Here is a 9,276-nt window from a genome sequence, read left to right on the forward strand (position 1 = left end):
GTGTATTGCAACATTTTATTACAAATTAAATCATTATATTAAATTATTGTATGATAATACTAATAATTTGTTAATCATTTTGTATATTATATTTTAATGAAAATTTATTTAATTTATTTAAGCAAGATATTTTTACACTTAGAGTTAAAATAAAGATAGAATACATATTATTTCAAGTCAAAATTGGAACTAGAATTATATAGATTATGTTAATTTTATAATTATGTAATTTTAAGGTTACAACATGCATAAAATTTACTCTAACTTATTAATTATTTTAAAAGTTCAAATAATTATAAAACAACTACAAGTATTTAAGTTAGACTTAGGGTAAGGGGTGAAAGTTAATGTTAGCATTAATCAATTATATTGTAGGTTTAGTCTTAATTAATATTTTTTTAATTCATAATTATTTTAAATTTTAAGTAAATTATTATTTTTTATCGTTAAGGGGTCGAAGTTGAATCACTTTTGATTGGAGCTATGAACCAGTGAGACCACATTTTTGAGGGGTCTCATCCTCAGAAATGTTCGACATTAAAACACCCTTATATCTCCTTGTGTTGTCCTATCTATTCTTCACTCCATAGATGTTTGACCAGCCATTTGGAACCCTTATCTCTCCATACTCCTTATATCTCCTTACTCCCCTTATCTCTCCATTCACCTTATCACACCATCCCTCCACGCCAGCACAACCACCTTATCACTTCACTGTGTTGAATGTTGGGCAGGCAGTTGCTACTCTTGGGCATGGTCATTGCATTAACACGACTATCTATATTCATTTGTGGCATTGTTGACTGCACCGATTGTCTAAGTCGAGACTCCATCATCCACCACCTCCTGTGCACATGTGTATGCCACAGGGTTCACAGTAGCATGAGCATGTTGTGTTTCAAACACAAGACCTTGCTTGAGCAAGGTTTGCAACATATCGTTGTGTTTTGGGGTCATCCCCAATTTTAAGTAAATTATTATTATGTAAGGATATTATAATAAAAATGATTAATTTTAATCCTAATTTTATATAATAATAAAAATATAATTCTAATCCTAATTTTTATAATTATAATAATATTGTAATTATTAAGGATTACAATTATTTAATTTTTAGTTTAGAATATATATAAAATATAATTTTAACTTATTAATTATTGTTTTCAAATTTAAGTATTAATATAATTATAAATATATTAAGCAATTATATTATAACCCTATTTTTAAATTAATAATTTTTTTTCTAATTTATAATTAATTTAATATTTAAACTAAATAATTATTCACCCACATTATAATCAAAATAATTAATTATAACCCTAATTTGGTATAATAATTTAAACTAGATCAAGGTTATAATTAAGCTTAGGTAATAATTATGGTAAAAACTATTTAACAGTTAAATTACAATACTAAAAAAGGCAAGTACTAGCCACTACGTGACACTTGTTTTTCCTCCAATATTTTTTCCTCTTTTCTTTTGATCAATATCAAAGAACAATGACCTTGAGTATGTTTGTGTGAATGTGGTTTTATTCCACTCATGCACAATGGATTTTCAGAGAGAGGTGAATGTGCGAACAAGATATTTATCATTCAATGAAGTGTTGAGGTGATATTGGTGTTGCAAAGTAGACAATTGTGCTTAACTGGAACTGTCATCAAGCATTTGTAGATGTTATCATTGTAGTTCATTTCTTCTAGATTGTAGTCCAAATCATATTGTAAGTCAGTGAGACTTCCCTGAGGGTTGTAGCCTTCCGGGCAAATATCTTTTGAGCAGTGAGCTATAGGCAATGTGCCTGAATACATGTGCATTACCCATTGTAATATTTTCACATACTACTGCAGAGTATCATCTTACTGTGGGTAGGTTCCCACTTTGGTTTTTCCCTTAACCGGGTTTTCCATGTCAAAATCTTGGTGTTGTGTGTTGTGTTGTTAATTTGCTTATATGTCTATTGCTGCAGTTTATCAGTTTTGTTTTGGAATTTAATTTTCTAAATCTGGTGAAGACTGATTCACCACCATTCCCCCCCCCCCCCCCGCCCCCCCATCTCAATCTTCCTTCTTAATTGTTGCTAACATGCTTCTCTATGCATTGTGAAGTGTTTTTTGATCTGGGTGCTCCAACATAATAAATAAATATATAATAAAATTTTAAAAATCTTGATGAACATCCTTATAAAACTTTATTATTCTTTGTAAGGTTTTTATACATTTAATATATGGGATATCTTATAATCTAAAAGGATGATAAGTATTGTTGGGACATAGAAGGGATGCATCTGTTGGGATCCCAAACAAATCTTGGTGAAAAAATGATTAGTATAAATAAAAAAAGAGTTATTTTCACTAAATAGAGATGCAATAAAAGAATTGGTGAATGAACACACCTCATGCACAATGGATGAAGAGTGACTGGCAATCATTTTTTTACCCTTTAAAAAATTAGCCACAAGTCCTACTCTTTTAACCTGCTCATATGTAGCCTCCATAATAGGGACACTTCCTTCTAGATAGTTCTTCTCTAAAGTATTTGGTATCACAACATCCTCCTGCTAGTAAACAATTTCATAATTTTATATTAGATTTCTAAACATCTACCGACAACTCATCCTAAAGCTTAATCAAGTTAAGATGTAATGGTCTTTAATATTCAATCATTCCTTACTCCCATTTAAAAATGATGTATGTTGGTTATCATACTTAAGTGTGTCTATGATTATTATCAAGGTGGGGAGATATCTAATCTTTGCAATTTATGTATAGTATTATGAAAATGACAAACAGTTCACCAAAGACATTAAAAAAAAATTCCCACCATCAAGACTAATTGTGTTTATCTGTATTCACTGCGCTTTTAACTAGCACAAATTTTCTAGTTTTGTAACTATGTGAGGTGAAAATGATGATGACAAACTATAGTAAAACCACAAAGATCCAACCACAACAAACCCTAGTCCTACAATAAAACATTCACCATATACCAATGAAGAAACCTAAGAACATGCAAATTAACAAATTGAAACAATAATACCATTCACATGCCAAGTAGGGTTTGACCTCCATTGTCTCCTATCTCCATTGATCTTGTTTGATATATTTGCTCTCAAATTTTGTAGGTGCACAAGAGCTCAACAAATAATGGATTGTGGTTGTGAAGTCGCTTGATTGCAAGAAGGTTTGATAGACGCATTAGTTAGGTGATTGATTAGATGCATTAGTTAGGGTTGATAAGGATGAAAGAATCCTCTTATATAGAAGACACTTTAGAAAATAGAGGGATACGATTAAGAGGTGAAAGAAATAAATGGTCGGGTAGGATTAAAGGGTAGGTAGAAGAAATAATAAAATATGAAGAGGGTAGGTAAAGGAAAATTAAGAGATAAATGAAATGTGTCATGAAGAGAAAAAGCTAATGAATTAATTAAATAAATAAAGAGTTATTTAATTAATAGAAAAAGTGGGACCAATTAAATAAATAAAATATTTATTTAATTTAGGGAAAGATAATTTAAATAAATAAAAAATATTTATTTAAATAAGGAAAGGCTACAAAAGGCTAAATGAATTAATTAAATAAATAAGAATTTATTTAATTAATAGAAGACTTATAAAATAATTAAATAAATAAAATATTTATTTGACTAAGCTAGGACAAATTTAGGTGTCTACGGTAACTATTTCAACCAATGTAATATAGGTCATTTTGATGATGATCGTCAAATACGATCTAAAACATTGATTGAAAAAATATACAATTAAAACTAAAAACAATTAAACTATAAAAAATCTTGCCAACTAATATAAATCTTTCACACTTGACATACTTGACATTCTCAAGTAGGACCTCTAGCCATCCTATTAGGACCCCCTTAAGACACATGAACTAGATCTTGACCACTTAAGTCTCCCTATTAGGACCTCTAGCTTAACAATTTAATCCTTATTGACATCCTATTCTAGGACCCCTTTTAAGACATTATCAATCATTAGTTCACTTACATCAAGAATGAATTTATTTTTTAGTATGTACATGTATTTTGAAATTGTAGTTAGATAGATTAAAGTTTGAAAGTTGTACACTTGCTTGAAAGTTGAGTGATGTATGAATATAAGTACATATTTGTAAGTCTAATTTTACTTTTAAATGTCATGTGTAGTTTAATTGATCCAATTGATTGGTATTTATTTGCAATGCTCGTATAGACAATCATGTTTTATATATATTCTTGTAGGAGGCCTATGCAATAACAAATGAATCAAGTTAAATAAATTAAATAATAGAATAGATGAAAAAATTATAAAATTGTACTATATGTAACTATGAGCGTGTGTTGGTTAATAGATTTGCCCCTTTCTTATAATTGCAATATTTATTTTCTCTAAATGATAATATGACTTATGTACACCTCTTAATGAAAGGACACAAACAAACCAACTGTGGATGAACTAATCAAAAATCCATCATCTGCATTAGAGGGCAGCTCCTCATATGATTTACAATGAATTTTACATAGAAAAATCTTGAAATGAAGATGCTTTTAACCAGAAAGCATAGAAGGCTTTAGCATTCATCTATCAACACAAAGGAATGCCATTCATAAAAAAGAGAGAAAATTCTGAAGATTAAATAAGAGCTCACAGACTCTGTTTCTCACACAAGTTCATTCCATAAATTCATAGCAAAGCAAGTTCAATGCAGTATTGATTCTGATCGATACTCTCTCATACCTCATAGGGCAAGGGGATCAGCACACTCAATCCACAAGGAATCTTCTAACAAGTATATATATAACAATGAATTCAAGAAAACATAAAATTGACTGATAAGAATAATGATATCATGCACACGACAGATTGTTTTTAAGAAAGATCGTCAATCTTTAAACGCACAGATTCAAAGATTGCACACCATAATCATTTTCATTCATAAATCAGTCAATCCAGTTCCAAGGAATTCAAAACATAAACAGATATTGTTTGATGCTCGAAAAATCACAGTTTTTCGGACCTTTCTAGAGTCTTAAAAACATAGCTATATAGCCACAACCTGGCCAACAGTTATAATAGGAAACATGTAAAGCCAACAATTTCCGCCCCACAAAGTTAGTGAAACCAGTATAAAAATAAAATTGTTTTTGCAACTAACAAGTGAAAAAGATCCATCATCAACGAAAAATATCACTATGCAGTTTTGATAACTGCTTCTTTCTTCCAATCTGCATGAGCAGTGACAAAGTGTTGAATGATTGTGTGATGAGGAGATCCCATGTGTGCTATACATTTCTTCCATACCTCTTTTTCCCTGTGAACTTGTGTGACTTTGTCGGAGTGACTATCCAGATGTTCGATGCATAAAAATAGGGTGATTCGATCTTAGAAATCACACTTAAGTCATCCGGAACCAAACCCTTAGCCTCTTTCACATAATTGATTTTTCTCTCAAATGATTATGTTATAACCTCAATCGTTTCAAAGATTCTTCCATCATCTTTCAGGCATTTTATCCTAATGCACACAATCTTATTTCTCATGGAAGTAACTAATTATGCGAGTTGATTTATCAATTTCACGAAGTCCTCATAAGCCTGTTTTATCAAAGAATTTATCCATTCAATGTTCCTTTGGCATACATACAAAATGCTATCATCCAAGCCTACAACAAGTTTTTCAACAAGAAACTTCATAACCCCATAATTCTGCACTTCTCGCATCTGCGCAGCTTTTGACGCCCATTTAGCTTCCTCATTTTTCCAATTGATGATTTCAACTTCCAACTCCTTCATCACTTGAATTGCCCCATCATATACTCTTCTTAGATTAACAAAGTATTCTACACCAGACTTCTGAATCTTTTCTAGCCACTCCATCACAGTTTCTGTGATCAACCTGCATTTTTGTATTTGCTCTAAAGTCTTCTGATTTGCAGGGGACTTAGGATCAAAGAACATTGGAATCTATGACAAAGGTTGAGGGTTTGGAGCATTGATTTACTCAATATATTCTACCATCCTTCATAACATCTCTTTCATCTGATGCTTATCTTTTTCATCTTTCCAGGTCCTGGTTATGATCTTCTTTTTTGAAGCCTCAAGGTGAAGAACATCTGTGGCTTGAGAAGCAATTCCAATATTTATCTTTTCAACAACGAAGTCCTAATTTGTAGGATTCTATGTCTTTTCATTTGTTAACGGGCGTGTAATCTCTGCAATCTAGTTCCCACTATCTATATCAAAGTCAATTTACGACATAGTTTTGGACTTCTTCGCTTTAGGAGTTTTTCCAAAGCATTTACTCACCATGTCTTCTACTGGAATTGAGGCTGGGAAAATGTTTCTCTTCTTGTTTCTTAACATATTTTCTAACCATACTGGTCATGAAGGAACTTGAGACTTATCTAGATCAGTTCTAGTTTCCTTTCCATCCCTTACTACCATAGTAGTAACTTCATATAAGGCTTCCTGTTCCTGCAGATTATTACCCTCATCAGCCAAGCCTTGTTGTTCTTTGATTGGATCAATTGAGGTGGTATCCATCTCAAGGTCAACCACCACAGTATCAACAGGCAAGGATTGTCTTTTGCCCCTTGTTTTGGAGTGGGTGACTCTGACAGAAGTTGTCTCCTCTTTGATTTGCACTGTCTTTACTCTCTATCCTCCTTTTCCCTGTTTTAGTGAACCTACAGCACAACATGGGACAAGAGGATTAGATACCAAGACCTCGGTGGGTGAGGTTGAATGCTTCCTTGAGCTTCTGCTTAGTTTCTACTTTCTAAGCCACTTCTCTGTTCTTCGAATGACCAAGATTGTCCTGGTTTGAATCTTTTCTTCCTCATCTTTTTTCCAATCAATCTTTGGTATTACTCCTTGCTGCCTATCATCAACAAATTGGGGATCAAGTAAATCATTTTCATCATCCACAACATTTGCAGTGTTTATCTTCAGGCCATAATCCTTAATTTATTGCACTGTAAGTCTCAGGTGAGCTCTTTTTCGGACTTCATATTCATCCCCACAATCCACCCAAAAGTCTTCTCGATCAGGTACATGTCAAAAATTCTCCTTGAATGTAAAGTGTGTCATTGCAAACCCTTTAAGATCGAACTCAATGCGGGGAAAATACAACTGAAAGTTGAACCTTTTGAACTCTAACTCCAAATTCAGAGCATCTAAGACACTGTTACAAGTGTAATGTGTCAGTTCAATGGGAAAGGAAACCCCTTTTTGGTGTTCTTCCCCATACTTCTTATCTATATGAGCGAGTTGCCTACAAACCTCAATTAACACTTGCCTGTCAAAGACATACCTTGGCAATTTGTAGGGTTCTCCTTCAAAACCTCCAACCCTCAAATAAGTGAATCTGGAGAACTGAATATTAAAGCTACCTTATATATTTATAAGCTGCATGGCTTCCTCAGTTAATCTCTTATGAATATCTCCTTTCAACTCAAATACCAACCTGCCAAGGAAAATATTATGAACTTTTTAATAATTTTTAGTGACCCTATGTTGTTGCAAATGTGGGTGATATTCATATATCCTCATATCATTCTGCGAATTTTTATGATACAGACCTACCCATTGACGAGTGCAAGCTAAACAGTATATAAGGTAAGAGGACATATGGAAATTTTTGTTCCCAAAGCAACTTAAACCCTCATGCATTCTTTCTACAATTAACTCTGCCCAATCTATGTATCTCTTTTCGTCAAAAATGACCTGAATAAAGAAATACATCCAGTCCTCCCAATAAAAGGCTATTTGATTTCCCCGCATTCTATGTAATAAAATGACTATGTCTCTTACTTCCTGAATCACATGCTCTCGGGTTAATGGGATTTGCAGTCTTGAACCCCCTTTTGAAATTTCAATAACCAATTTCTCGCAATGACACTCCTATAACATGACTTCTTCTTAGAGAAAATTCCTTGCGACTTGCATACCGTCCAATCCTCATATTGCTCCTTCTCTGGTATTTTCATTACGACAGAAACAACCTCCCGACTAATTGCAAGAAAAACTTTGCCCTCTATGTTTCTTATACACCTCTCTACAGGATCATATCTTCTCATACATTCCAAAACTAGTTCTGGACATGAAACAGCTGGAGGAAATGTTGCAGCTTCTACCAACCCACTATCTGAGATTTTCTGCATCAAAGGGGAACTAGCAAAATTTCACACTCTTTCATGGAATTCCTCTAAGTCTACTGATGGTAGGAAAGTATCTCCTATATCAGGCAGGGAACTAACTAACCACGACTTCTGGTCTATTTGAGGTACTTTTGGTCTCATTTTTGCTTTACAACCAGAAAATGCACAGCAGGAAGAATTGACTGAACCGACTGAAGTATCAAATAACACTTTCAATTTATGAAAATCAACGAGAAAAGAGGAAGAACTTGCACTCACCTTTCATGCAAAACTGAGAATTCACAAAGTCGAAAACAAGAAATGTCGCCTGCGCTAATATTCTACTTACCAAATTGAGCAAATAATGAAGGCAAGTAACTTGTTTTAAATAAAACAGATCTTAGAGACTGGCCTAAAATATCAGTCGCACGGTTCATCATGATTTGAAAACTACATGCTCATCCGTGCCAAATCATGCCAAAAAGATTAATTTCTGACAGTTTATTAATAACAAGTCTTTTCTCCTTGATATCCTTTACTTGAAATGATTACTTGGAATGATTATTCCCAAGTACGGATTTTCATCGCAATTCATTTTCTCGATGTTCATCTTTTGAATCCTGAATATTCCCTATATGTCAACACTTGTTCACTTTATCTCCAAATCCATCAATCCTTGAACTTTGAACCTTGAACCTTGAACCCTTCCAAAAATAAGTTCAAAGGTTCAAGTTCAAAACAGCATTGGTGCAAAACACACGAACATGCCTAAGCTTACTCATTATAAAACATGACTTACACAAGACTTGCTTTAACATGTTGAACCTTGAACCTTGAACCACTCTAAAGGTTCACGGTTCAAGTTCAATGAACTATGGCCGCCAAGACCTTTAGTGCCTTATTTAAAACAAATCCGCTATACCACATACTACACTTGAACCTGAACCTTGAACTTTGAACGGTTCAAGCGTGAGGTTCAGTTCAAGAAAAAATGCAAAGGGGAAAACAAAATTTGAAGGACGTGAAAAAGACATAATACAAGCGCGGACTAACAGCGTGATATTGTATGAAATAAAAAAAGATCAAATAACAATCTAACCTACACAATTAATCAAGCCTACACTCATGATTAGGAGAAT

Source organism: Cryptomeria japonica, chromosome 8, assembly GCF_030272615.1.
Source record: "Cryptomeria japonica chromosome 8, Sugi_1.0, whole genome shotgun sequence".
NCBI lineage: Eukaryota > Viridiplantae > Streptophyta > Pinopsida > Cupressales > Cupressaceae > Cryptomeria > Cryptomeria japonica.